The 12,029-nt window shown below is 42.8% G+C and overlaps 1 protein-coding gene across 1 annotated transcript in view; it reads right to left on the bottom strand.

Annotated features, from left to right (window-relative positions):
* hsf4 (heat shock transcription factor 4) overlaps positions 1–12,029 on the bottom strand; it is a 121,463-nt gene that overhangs the window by 80,335 nt on the left and 29,099 nt on the right. The window lies entirely within an intron of this gene.

The following is a 12,029-nucleotide window of genomic DNA, read 5'->3' as shown; positions in this document are numbered from 1 at the left end:
AGTAAACCTAGCAATTATCAGCCTGTAAGTTTGACGTCAGTGGTGGGTAAATTAATGGGAAGTATTCTTAGAGATGGTATATATAATTATCTAGATAGACAGGATCTGATTAGGAGTAGCCAGCATGGATTTGTGCGTGGAAGGTCAAGTTTCACAAATCTTATTGATTTTTTGAAGAGGTTCCTAGGAAAGTTGACAAGGGTAAAGCAGTGGATGTTGTCTATGTGGACTTCAGTAAGGCCTTTGACAAGGTTCCACATGTAAAGTTAGTTAGGAAGATTCAATCGTTAGGTATTAATATTGAAGTAGTAAAATGGATTCAACAGTGGCTGGATGGGAGATGTCAGAGAGTAGTGGTGGATAACCGTTTGTCAGGTTGGAGGCCGGTGACTAGTGGTGTGCCTCATGGATCTGTACTGGGTCCAATGTTGTTTGTCATATACATTAATGATCTGGATGATGCGGTGGTAAATTGGATTAGTAAGTATGCTGATGATACTAAAATAGGTGGTGTTGTGAAAAATGAAGTAGGTTTTCAAAGCTTGCAGAGAGATTTAGGCCAGTTAGAAGAGTGGGCTGAAAGATGGCAGATGGAGTTTATTGCTGGTAAGTGTGAAGTGCTACATTTTGGTAGGAATAATCAAAATAGGACATACATGGTAAATGGTAGGGCATTGAGAAATGCAGTAGAACAGAGTGATCTAGGAATAATGGTGCATAGTTCCCTGAAGGTGGAATCTCATGTGGACAGGGTGGTGAAGAAAGCTTTTGGTATGCTGGCCTTTATAAATCAGAGCATTGAGTATAGGAGTTGGGATGTAATGTTAAAATTATGCAAGGCATTGGTGAGGCCAAATTTGAAGTATTGTGTACAGTTCTGGTCACCGAATTATAGGAAAAATGTCAACCAAATAAAGAGAGTACAGAGGAGATTTACTAGAATGTTACCTGGGTTTCAGCACCTAAATTACAGAGAAAGGTTGAACAAGTTCAGTCTTTATTCTTTGGAGCATAGAAGGTTGAGGGGGGACTTGATAGAGGAATTTAAAATTATGAGGGGGATCGATAGAGTTGACGTGGATAGACTTTTTCCATTGAGAGTAGGGGAGATTCAAACAAGAGGACATGAGTTGAGAGTTAGGGGTCAAAGGTTTAAGGTTAACATGAGGGGGAACTTCTTTACTCAGAGAGTGGTAGCTGTGTGGAATGAGCTTCCAGTAGAAGTGGTAGAGGCAGGTTCGATTTTGTCATTTAAAAAAAAATTGGATTGGTGTATGGACAGGAAAGGAATGGAGGGTTATGGACTGAGTGCGCGCCAGTGGAACTAGGTGAGAGCAAGTGTTCGGCAAGGACTAGAAGGGCCGAGATGGCCTGTTTCCATGCTGTAATTGTTATATGGTTATAAAAGAAATAATGTGTAAATAATATCCAAATTAAAAAGCAGCCTTTCACAAAAGGCACCTCCATTGAGTATGATTCTTTCTCCATTTCTAATTCAACAAAACTGGTTATTTACGGGCTGACATAAGGAAAGCTTATTGAGTTGCCTGTAAAAATAAGTGGTTTATGGATGTCCAGCTAGGAAGGAAAACTGGCAACAGTTTCCTGCTCTAGGTTGCATTTGACTCAACTCACATTTCATGGCTGACTATGAATTCATTTGGAACAACTACTGAAAGGGAAAAGTGCAGTATGCAAATCTCAAGAACACATTTATTAATGTGGGACTTAGGTGGAGAGAACCATCTGAAGATGCTTTCCAGAGGCGAAAGGAAACAAATGCAAAGCAAGGAAGAGCAAGATTAGAGAACATGGGTGTAAGATAGCTGGCGATAAGTTTTTAAAGCTAGGAAAGTTCAGACAGGAAGTTCTAGGGAATAAACCGAAAGCTGTCAACTTGGGAAAAGCAGTCCACATGGAGTGGGGTAAGGGGGTGTGAAGGAGGCTAGACAGCTGAGAAAGAACGATTTGATGAGGTTGATTCAATGGGACGATAGCTATTCTCTGCACACAGAGAAATTCTGTTTGTTCAACAGGGTAGGAGTTGTGGACTGAAGGGTTGTTGGTTGATCAGCGGGAAAAGGGATAATCCCTACTTAACTAGAGTACTTGTCGAATCAGGAGAGTAACTTATTATGAAACTGCAGAGAGCTGCGGTTCAGGATTAGAACCTTTAACACAGTAGGTGAGGAAAGGTCAGTGGATTATAGAAAAGATGAGAAGGTACCTGTTCACTTCAGTAATGATCATGAAAAACTGATGAATGACAGATGAATAGATATGCATCAAGCTCAACGCTGCACAGCTGCAGTGCTGTGTTTGCTTTACAGATGCCTTGAGGGAGATGCAAGTCTGAAGGTGGCTCTCGGACTGTGAAGGGAGATCTATAGTTGAAGAGACTGATACATCAAATGGGCTACACTCTTTCAGATTTACTCCAATTTCAAATGAAACCATGGAGCAACCGAACTTATATTCTGATCAAGTGAACTGATGAGACTTGCAGTTTTATGCTGGATTTAGAGGAGATTACTGGTGTCCTCTGATAATGCTGAGCAGCCGTGACACTTTGATTTATTCTCCCTGGAAATCTTTTAGATATTTGACTTCGTAAGTCATTCATTTGTCTGGATACTCAAGAGTTGAACCAACATCATTCCACCTGCTTGTTGATAAGGACACGGACTGACTTCTACATCTCATTTACGTGGGACAGGAACTTCCTTGGGTAGTGACAAACTCCAGATGGCCTTGGACTTTATCGACATCAGATGGACTTGGATCTCCGTTACTGCCTCACCTCATCTGGTTTCAGGCTCCTCTGGCAAATGTGACCCAAGCAAGAGCTTCTTTATTGCAAACTTCAAATTTTTGCTGAACCAATTTTGAGTTTCCTCATCTTCTTAACAGGAATCTCAACTTCCAATCATGGTTTAAGATTACTTCTCCTATTACTTCTCCTTCACCAAAAACTAACATTCACATGCTGTCCTCTATACCCAATACTGACCTTCAAATGTACAGCCAGTTCCTCTGGTGCTGTGATTGTTGTGAGTGGCATTGTTGCCCAACAGCGTCCATCAAATGATGCATTGAAACCTTTGAAATAAGCTCTCCTCATCATGCTCTATAAGCCAGAAACCATTCTTTGCATCCTGCTCGATGAAAGCTTTTGATGTCCGGATCTAACAAAATTGTAGTGTAGAGAATCATGCAATGCTACTGCAGTGTCAGTGACCCAGGTTCAATTCCACCGTTGTCTGTAAGGAACTTGAATGTTCTCTCTGTGACTGCCTGGGTTTCCTCCCACATTTGAAATATGTACGATTTAGTAGGTTAATTTGTTACGTGTTTTGTTGGGTGGCACAGACTCATTGAGCCAGGAGGGCCTGCTATCAAGCTGCAAACCAAAATAAATTTACAAAAACATCCTCTGAGGTGGTTGGCATGGACTGCCTGGAGGGGCCTGCATCTGATCTGTGACTCAAAACTAAATTCAGGAGGAGGTCCTGAAAACAGAATACAGGGAGTTAGGAAAGAAGCTGAGAAGCAGGACCACAAGGGTAGTAATCTTGGGATTACTGCCTGTGCCACATGGCAGTGAGCATAGGAATAGAGTGAGGTGGAGGATAAGAGTCTTGACTGAGGGTTTGGAGCAGGGGGGCAGGGATTCAGACTTCTGGATCATTGGGACCTCCTTTGGGGCAGGCATAACCTGGACAATAAGGATGGGTTGCACTTGAATTCGAGGAGGACCAATATCCTGGCAGGGAAGTTTGCTAAGGATATTGGGGAGAGTTTAAACTAGAATTGCCTGGGGGGGGGGGTGGGAAACTGAACTGATGAGATGGAGGAAGGGGCTCACAAATAGATAAAGCTTGTAGAGAGCATGAGAGGGAGGATAGGCAGGTGATAGAGAAGGGATACGCTCAATGGTTTGAGATGTGTCTATTTTAATGCAAGAAGCATCATGAACAAAGTGGATGAGCAGTACTTGCAGATTCTGCAAAGGTGTAATAATAACAGGGCTGTTGTGGTGGGAGATTTTAATTTCCTCAATATTGATTGGTATCCCCATAGAATGAGGGGTTTAGATGGGGTGGAGTTTGTTAGGTGTGTTCAGGAAGGTTTCTTGACACAATATAAGCCTACAAGAGGAGAGGCTGTACTTGATCTGGTATTGGGAAATGAACCTGGTCAGGTGTCAGGTCTCTCAGTGGGAGAGCATTTTTGGAGATAGTGATCACAATTCTACCTCCTTTACCATAGCATTGGAGAGGGATAGGAACAGACAAGTTAGGAAAGCCTTTAATTGGAGTAAGGGGAAATTTGAAGCTATCAGGCAAGAACTTGAAAGCATAAATTGAGAACAGATGTACTCAGGGAAATTTACGGAAGAAATTAGGTAAATGTTCAGGGGATATTTTTGTGGGGTTCTGCATAGGTACATTCCAATGAGAAAAGGAAAGGATGGTAGGGTACAGGAACCATGGTGTACAAAGACTGTTGAAAATCTAGTCAAGAAGAAAAGAAAAGCTTACGAAAGGTTCAAAAAATTAGGTAATGATAGAGATCTAGAAGATTATAAGGCTAGCAGGAAGCAAGTTATGAATGAAGTTAAGAGAGCCAGAAGGGGAGCCTTGGTGAGCAGGATTTAGGAAAACCCCAAGGCATTCTTCAAGTATGTGAAGAGCAGGAAGATGAGACGTGAGATAATAGGACTCATCAAGTGTGACGGTGGAAAAGTGTGTATGGAACCGGAGGAAGAAGAGGAGGTACTTAATGAGTACTTTGCTTCAGTATTCACTACGGAAAAGGATTCTTGGCAACTTACAGCGGACTGAAAAGCTTGACCATAGAGACATTAAGAAAAAGGATGCACTGGAGCTTTTGGAAAGCATCAAGTTGGATAAGTCACTGGGATTGGATGAGATATACTCCAGGTTACTGTGGGAGGCAAGGGAGGAGATTGCTGAGCCTCTGGCAATGAACTCTGCATCATCAATGAGGACGGGAGAGGTTACGATGGATTGGAGAGTTACAGATGTTGTTCCCTTATTCAAGAAAGGGAGTAGAGATAGCCCTGGAAATTATAGACCAGTGAGTCTTATTTCAGTGGTTGGTAAGTTGATGGAGAAGATCCTGAGCGGCAGGATTTATGAACATTTGGAGAGGCATAGTATGATTAGGAATAGTCAGTATAGCTTTGTCAAAGGCAGGTCGTGCTTTACGAGCCTGATTGAATTTTGTGAGGATGTGACTGAACACATTGATGAAGGTAGAGCCATAGATATAGTGCATATGGATTTCAGTGAGGCCTCAGGGATCTGTTCTGGGACCCCTACTCCTCGTGATTTTTATAAATGACCTGTATGAAGAAGTGGAGGGATGGGTTAGTAAAGTTGCTGATAACATGAAGGTTGGTGGAGTTGTGAATAGTGTGGAGGGGTGTCAAAGGTTACTGTGGGATATTGATAGGATGTAAAACTGGGCTGAGAAGTGGCAGATGGAGTTCAACCCAGACAAGTGTGAGGTGGTTCATTTTGGTGGTCAAATATGATGGCAGAACATAGTATTAATGGTAAGACTCTTGGCAGTGTGGAGGATCAGAGGGACCTTGGGGTCCAAGTCCATAGGCAACTCAATTTCTAAAGTACATGTTCGGCACAGCATTGTGGGCCGAAGGGCCTGTATTGTGCTGTAGGTATTCTATGTTTCGATGTTTCTAAATAAAAGATGCTGGAATTAAATCAGTAAGTTAGATAGCATTACGGGGAGAGAAATAGGTCAATAACCCTTCATCTAAAACTTTAATGTTTTCTCTTTCCCTTGATGCTACTGACCTGTGGACTATTTCCAACAATTTTAGTTATTGCTTTACTGAAATATCTTCAACGTAGTCAATCGTTTTCACATTCTCAGCTTGCCACTTGATTTCTCAGCACGCACCAAACTGAACACTCAGGTCTTTATCCTCAGCTCAGTTAGTCAGCCCCATATGGATTCAAGTTTCTCCTTAGCAGTCACGAGAACACACCTTGGAGTTGCCTGCTGCTCTGGGTCTCAATTGCATTGGGTGTCCACTGTCGATGCATATGTCCTTCCTGCATAACTGACCTTGTTTGTTTCCAACTCAAGGCCTGAATTTGATCATGTCCCTACTTCATCTGATTGATGGGATGGGATGGCCACTTTATGCTTTGTAGACATGCTTTCCAGTCCATATCATTCACAGTCATGCCCACAGCATGGCAATTGTTTTCAGCAGCTCATGTTTCCTTCTACATTACTTGATGCATCCATTAATGTTGGCTGCAGCCCCTATTCTGCCTTTTAACTCCTCCTTTACAGCATACATTTCCTTCAGTGGGACATCCAGCAACTCTGGTCTAGCTTAGGACAGTTCCTCAGCTTTACACGTCTGGATGTACTTTTGTAGTGTGCCCCAACTTTAATTAGGCTGCACTTGGATATCATGTGTAGTTCTGGTTTTCCCATTGTGGGAAGGGCGTGGAGACTTTGGAGAAAGCACAGAAGGGGTTCACTAAGGTATTGCCTTGATTAGAGGGTATGAGCATTATGAGTGGTTGGACAAACTTGGAATGTTTTCTCTGGAGCGTCAGAGTTTTATAAACTTATGAAAACCATAGATAGAGTCTTCGTTCCATTGTGGAAATGTCTAATACCAGAGGATGTGGCTTTAGACTGAGAGAGGTGTGCAGGATATTTTTGTTTTTGATGTGGAGGGTTGGTGGTTGAAGTAGACACAAAAGCGGTGTTTGAGGCATTTAGATAGGCACATGTGAAGGCAGACATGAAGGCAGCTGGGTTCAATTGAATTTGGTATCACAGTTAGCACAGACATTGTGGGCTTAAGGGCCTGTTCCTATGCAGTATTGGTTCTATGTCTTATGTACCTTGGTTTCCCATTGTAGCCATTCCCTCAAGCTGGTCATCTAGATTTCATAAATAATTTGTTCTCTGGTAACTAAATCCTTCAAATCTGTAAAACAGGCATTATCAACCCAAAATGTTGGTGCTTTTTGAAGTATAAGAGGGTTCTCCCTGCTCCAGGTTGAGTAAAGAACCTGTAATGGTCAATTAGTTTTCACTATCAAGTGGGCTGCAATGTAATTAGATTCTCCAAGTCTCATTTAGAGTTTTCAGATGCCCCACTGAAGGAAATGTATGACATGAAGGAGGAGCCAAAAGGCAGAATAGGGGCTGCAAGTAACATTAATGGATGCTGCAAGTAACTTTCACCTTGTGACCAATGGGGTGCTCTGGTTTACATTCAAAGCCATAATATTCACATTCTTCAGAGCTGCCACTTGCCTGAAGTCCATTGGTCAGTTTCCTTATTTGTTCCAGCACGCTGTATCTCAACAAGATTACACTGCCTGCGGGCACATGCCTGCTTGTCTTCTCATTTGATAAGGCTCATGCCTGCTGTTTGGTGCCCAGTTCAGGCATGGCATCTCAATTGCATCAACTGCTCAGCTAGTGCTCTTCACAACCCCTCCGAAATGGTAGAGAATAGCCACTTCAAAGGACCTGGGCAGGATAGCGCTTATACCATGTGCTTACTCCGCAAAGGAAGATTCTACATGATGTATCGTTGTAACGTACAGAGAACAGCTAGTCACAGAATGATCTCCATAAGGTGACTGACAGCCGTTGTTACAAATGCTGTCTACGTCACACCTTCAATGGTAGTAAACACCTGGGCAACGGGTACAGGATCCTTGGCCGCATGCCTGCTCCTGTGCATTGGAGGTGGAGCAGGCAAGGTCGGGGAACATGGGCAAAGAGAATCCACGATCTCTCTGGTGAGAGGCAAACCGTGGAGTCCACTGGCAGCCGCAGCTCAGTATGATCTGAAGGTCGAGTGGGTGTGACCATGGGGGATGTCCAGGCTGGTGCACGAGGTCATGTGGACTGGTCAATGAGACTGTCAGCTGGAAATGAAGCTGACACCAACACTCGTTCTGAGAGAGATGGAATCAAGGACGTTGTTCTGTGGGAAAAGGGTTGGATGCTGAGCCTTTGTGTTGCTACTGAGGTTGTGACGTGATGTCCAATGGTGTCCCATCCATCCTCTTCCCAGGACTCCAAGGAGGATGGTAAGCTGTCAGTCTGTATGGAGGATGCAGTATGACGAACAGGTTGACAGGGACTGTCCCTTTAAATAACGTTGCTCCTGTCTCTTCCCTGAGTGAGCTGCATCTGTCATCTATCAGACTGATGTAAAGGAAAACCACAGCAATGATGGAACAAGAGTATCTGTAACTGACACTACGACAGTCTGAAATATGGGCAAGCCTGAATCACCCTGCATTAATGTGATGTTCCCACTGCATCATGCAGTGTTATTTTACCACTGTGCAACAAACTTTTGACCCATCAGCCAACAATCTGCTGAAGCAGCATCTGTGTGGTGAGGAGACAGAATTATCAACCCTGCATGAGGACTCTCCAGTAGATTGGCTGTTGATCCAGATTCCAGCAACTTCAGTCTTTTGTCCCTCCAAAGATACTGCTCGACCTGCTGAGTTATCTCCTGCAGATTGTTTGCTGTTCCAGATTCCAGCTTCTGCAGATTCTTGTGTCCAAGGCTTTTAGCCCAGGCTGTTTTTAAAGTGCAATAATTTTCACTAGCTTATGTGATTTTTCCCATTACCATCACTGCATAAGGTTCAAAATGAAATGGCATTGCTAATATGAGTGCTCAATTACAGGTTGATAGGACTAGGGAGATCATGACAGATTAGATGGGTGAAGGTCAGTTTCTGCACTTTGTTGTTTTATGAGTGCAGTTTAAAGCATTGGTGAAATGCAGTGTATGTCCGCACTCTGCCCAGTGTCCCAGCTCTTTAATTTGAACTGCACCAGTGCCTCTGTTAATCTCCGAGTACCTGCCAACAGTGCAATTAGCGGTCTAGTTGGAAAACTGCAAGATGGGTGGAGAGGAGAAAAGCATGGTTTAAAGTTGTAATGTCGAATATCACCAAAACAACAGAACTATATTTACAAGTGGCCAAAATTGTAGCCAGTTTTATCCATGCTCAACTGTTTTCTGAGTTTGGCCTCTATCCAGTAGATTCAACTGTAATCACACAACATTCTTCTCTTACATTGGGTGTCTTAAGTATTCTTGTTTTTGGACTGAATTGCTGGAGCCCTTGCCAGGATTAGAGTACATTTGTCTCTGCTTTATAAACCACTGTAAGTGTTACTGTGAAGGTTAACTGAGTTTAAATGGAAGAAAACTTAATGGCCAGACAATTACTTCATCCCAGGGTTCCCAGAACAGCTGGAACCAAACTGAATCAGTAAAAATATTTTCTTACTTTTTCAACAGTAAAAGATTTTCATACTGGTTAAGGAAGGCTTCATCATTAGATAAAAATTGCTCATTTTAAATTCTTTACAATTCCTTTAATGACTTAATTCTGTCCCAAAACTTTCAGTCATTTATAATTCTGAAAATAAACCTTTTATGGCAAATATGAAATAAAAATATATTACCCAATGATTTGTTGAGATTCTCAGTCTTGCTCCTTAAAATTTAACACTTAAAATTAAGCTCACACCATAATAAACAAGGAAAGTAGCCTTATAAGAGTGTTAAGAAGAGGACCTAATAATTGCCAAATTTAGTTGTAATGCTGTAATACAAATTTATGACAAATCTGAAAATAATTATAATTTATTCCTCACCATCACAATTTATTGTTTTCTGATCAAAAGAGGACTCCACAACATTTGAACGCTGCAGGATCAGACTGTACTGGGACTGAGACAGGGCACCATCTCTTAGCCGATGTTGGCTTCTTAAACTCAAATATTTTTACTTAATTCCCTTCCATCTGTCTATTTGGCAGCTATTCACATAAATGAGCATTACCACTAGATAGTCATACTGTTACATGGTGGGTTCAATAATCCTGTATAGCTTGTATTACTGGCCTGTCACTGTGGAAGCAGCTGGAATATAAAACGAAGGCAAATGCTTTTTACTTCTGTTACTTTGCGTATCGAGATGTCTTCAATTTTGTTCCACATAGCCAGCCAGGAATACAACAGCCTTAAGAGCATGGTGCCAAGTGGGAAACATGGCATAGTTTTCCTTAGAATCAGCATAGGTTTGGCCATTGACTTCAGGAAAGGGGGCGGTGCATATGCTCCTATCTACATCAATGATGTTGAGGTTGAAAGTTTCAAGTTTCCTAGGGGTGAATATCACCTGTAGCCTGTGCTGGTCAACCATGCTGATGTCACGGCTAAAAACTCGACGTCTCCACTTTGTCAGGAGGCTAATGAAATTTGACATGTTCCTGTCAACCCTTCCCATTTTTTAATAATGCACGGTAGAATGCCTTCTATTTGGATGCTTAACGTCTTAGTGTGGCAACTGTGCTGCATGTGACCACAAGAAACTGCAGAGGGTTGTGGACACTGTTCAGCACATCATGGAAACAAGTCGCCCCTCTATTGACTCTCCGTATGGTTCTCACTGCATCAGTAAAGCAGTTGGCATGATCAAAGACCCCATCCATCTCTCTCCCATTCGGCAGAAGATAAATAAGCCTGAAAGCACATACCACCAGGCTGAAGGGCAGCTTCTATCCCGCTGTCAGACATTTGAAAGTACCTCTCAAACGGCAAGATGGATCCTTCACCTCACAAAGCTATCTTATGATCATTTACCTGCACTTTCTCTGTAGTCTTTACTCTCTATTCCGCATTGTTATTGTTTACCCTGTTCCACCTCAGATTACTGTGTAATGCTTTATGTATCAACAGTATGCAAGACAAGCTTTTCACTGTATCTTGGTACATGTGACAATAATATAAGTTTGCCCTTTTAGTATTTGACACATGATTTTTGCATACACAGGAGCAGGCCCTTCTACCCACCAAGCCCATGCTGCTAATTGTATCTAATAACTTAATCCCATTTGCCTGCAATGGGAGAAATGCAGGGCATTAGTGTGCCAACCTCTCACTATTTGCCTCTCTAAAAGCAGGAGCCCGTCCTTCTTCAGTGGAGTTTTTAATGGAAGTGCCTAGAAGGATTATATCACCAGCTGAGGGTCCTTTGAAAAGTCCTGTGCACCCTGAGAATAGCACTACCTGTAGTCCTTTCTGGACCTCTTAAGATGGTGGTGACTTCTGAAGCGGTCACTGCTGAGCCTGGGAGCAATCCCAAGCAGGAAATGCTCAGGCTGGCACACCCCACTTCACAGAGGCAGACTGTTAGTGGAAGAGGCAGACATTGGGAGGGACACCAAGGGCAAAAGTGAGGTGTCAGTGAGTGAAGCCGATCTGAGGACATGGTCCTCTGTTGCAAGCCATCCATTGAGGTCAACTGTGGTCGAGGCTGAAGGAACAAAAGCTCATCCGATCTGCTAACATCTACCAAGCAGCACTCATCCCTGAAACACGAGGCAAGCCCCTCACGCTCTAACACTCCACCCTTCCTAATTTGGCAGAGCGATGGGAACCGGAGTGATAGTGTTGAGGATGAGGTAGTTAGTTTACAAACATAGGCCGCGTGTAGTGAGACTCCCAGCAAGGAGGGGCTGATGATGGGGCAAAATTGCAGTCCACAGGAGAGTTGCAACGTAAAAGGTGGACAAAATTGAAAAGGGTGAATACAGGACTGATGGTGCTGTGTTTGAATGAGTGCAGTATACAGATTAAGGTAGATGAACTTGTAGCACAGTTATAATGGCAGGTATAACATCGTGGGCAGCACTGCCTTGTGGCTGAAAGAAGATTGCAGCTGGAGTTTAACGTCCAAAGATACACATCATATTGAAAGGGGACACAGCAGACAGAAGGGGTGGAGTGGCTCTGTTGATAAAAAATGAAATCAGATCATGTCAAGGAGGTGACACAGGGTTGGAAGGTAGAGGTAAGGAATTGCTAAGGTAAAAAAATTCTGATTCTTAGGGAGTTAGAGCAAAAATTAGTGGAAGTTAGAAGATTGGTAAGCTTTTAAAAACTAACCAAGGGCAACTAAA

The sequence above is a fragment of the Hypanus sabinus genome, chromosome 17 (assembly GCF_030144855.1).
Source record: "Hypanus sabinus isolate sHypSab1 chromosome 17, sHypSab1.hap1, whole genome shotgun sequence".
NCBI lineage: Eukaryota > Metazoa > Chordata > Chondrichthyes > Myliobatiformes > Dasyatidae > Hypanus > Hypanus sabinus.
Note: the sequence above shows the minus strand (reverse complement) of the source record. Positions and strands in the feature narration are given on the sequence as shown.